Here is a 2,233-nt window from a genome sequence, read left to right as displayed (position 1 = left end):
GTTCATTGTTTCTGTTCTCTCATTTCGTTGTTTTTTTCACGATGATTATATATCCTAATGCTTATCTTCTTTTCTCATGTTCTCTCCCTATCACAACCCCTATCACGACCCCCTTTATCTTTCCTTACTTCGTCTTCTCTCTCTCTCTCTCTCTCTCTCTCTCTCTCTCTCTCTCTCTCTCTCTCTCTCTCTCTCTCACTCGCTCTCACATACAAATACTACTGTAAATATAATAATTATTTTTTTAAAAGATGGCGATATCCGAGACATCTCTTAAGAATGCCAGAAATGTGATTACCTCATCAGACATACTATTATAGCACTGTAGACCAAATAAAAAAACAAAAAGAAAAAGAAGTGGACGAACTGGCAGCTACAAGAGTGTAATCAGGGATTGAGCATCCTCTCAGAGGTTAGATGTGATACAGTTTGAAGAAGTGACCATGGATAAACAAGAGTGGAGTCATCTGCTTCCTGGCTTGTAAACCTGACGGTACAGAGAGGGAGTAAGGTAGGAAGACAGGAAGCAAGTAAGCAAGTAGGCAAGCAAGCAAACAAGCAAGCTAGCAGGCAAATAAGTGAGTGAGTGAGTGAGTGAGTGAGTGAGTGAGTGAGTGAGTGAGTGAGTGAGTGATTGAGTGAGTGAGTGAGTGAGTGAGTGAGTGAGTGAAAAGCAGGGACGGTTCGCCCATATTGTACGGTCGTGCAGTGCCGCCCAACACAATTTTAACGTTCTATTGCATAAAACACCCACAAACATTACATAAAAGAAGTCAGAAACAAACACTAGCCAAATATTTTATAAGTACAAGGTCCTCACTGGTACCTTAACGGCCATTATTGTGTCTCCAGCGCCGTAAAACATCTACTATGTCATGTCAAAGTCCACGCGCTTTAACTAAACATTATAAAGATGTTCAGCAGAGTGGTAATCTGACCTATAAATCGCTATAGTATGCGTCAAGACGCAGTGGAATCAGGCACTCGTCAATTTTTGGGCATGTGCAATTATTGGTATCACCACAAAGTTTGTTCATTTGCACTGCTTTTGATGACAAAAATGCCCATCTATCTTGAACAGAAGTTGGGATAGTTACAATCAAACAAGGTGGAAATACCTTGATTTCTGAGGTAAAATTATCGAGAAAATGGATGCCAAAGTTTGGTGACTTTCATAGCCTGATAGTCCTTGGTAAGTGAAAATTGACATTTTTTTGTGCCTTTAATCAACGGTTTTCAGTTGGTTTTTTTAAATTTTAAAATCTACACAGAAATGTCTTTTTAAAAGGATGTTGAAGGTGTTGATTCAAAAAACAAAAATTCGATGAAAATTTCCCAAAAAGGAGTAAAACTGCCTGTTACTTTGATTTTATTATTTTGTCGAGCGCCTGATTTCATCAGAATGCCTCACATATTTAGGCTAACCCAAGCGATGACGACGCTCGTAGCGAATTTAGCGGTACATTAATATTAACAAGACGGCACATCTCAAAATGTGTTCCTGCCGAATAGTACCGAAACATAGCCCATAGTAAACAGTCTAAAAGTAAATGCAATATCAGACTTACACTATTGTATGCCTATTTGAGCCCCGGAGCAATCCAGCGGAGTGCTCAAGTGAATTGCAATTGGTCCATTGTCTTGCCACTATGCTGTCTGTCGTCTATTGAGATGTGCCTTTGAATGGTGTGTAGTAGATTGGTGAAAGTGAGCTATTAAAATTATACACCATCCCATTTACTAGCCCTTGACTATCTTAAATCTGCGTTATCTTATTTGTGCGTGCCCAATTTTTTGCCCCATGAGCCGCCCCTGGTGAAAAGCACTGTTCGGGTCAGCTTGGCGATGGGTTGACGCTTTCAAAACGTAGTGGACACGTTTCCGATCAGCAGCAGACCAAAGGCAGCGTTGCGCCACTTTCCGTACCATCACACACGATCCACAGTCATAAATTTGCATAATTATTTCACATTATGTATACTGATATCTGTCATTTTACGTTTCAGGTTTTAAAAAAAACTGAATTGATTGAAATATCTGAACGAAAAACGAAGTTCTGTTATTTTTGAAAGTCCAAGCCAAAAAAAACAGCCGATCTTCAGACTCTTTCAATGGACCAGAATGTTAGTCCTCAATGACTTAAGTTAAAACGCCAGCCTGGTAATCAGGAAGTCCCAGGCTTCACCCACTCAAGGCAATCCCCGTGTGTGTGTGTGTGTGTGTGTGTGTGTGT

This window comes from Aplysia californica, unplaced genomic scaffold (assembly GCF_000002075.1).
Source record: "Aplysia californica isolate F4 #8 unplaced genomic scaffold, AplCal3.0 scaffold00534, whole genome shotgun sequence".
In the NCBI taxonomy this organism is placed as follows: domain Eukaryota; kingdom Metazoa; phylum Mollusca; class Gastropoda; order Aplysiida; family Aplysiidae; genus Aplysia; species Aplysia californica.
Note: the sequence above shows the minus strand (reverse complement) of the source record.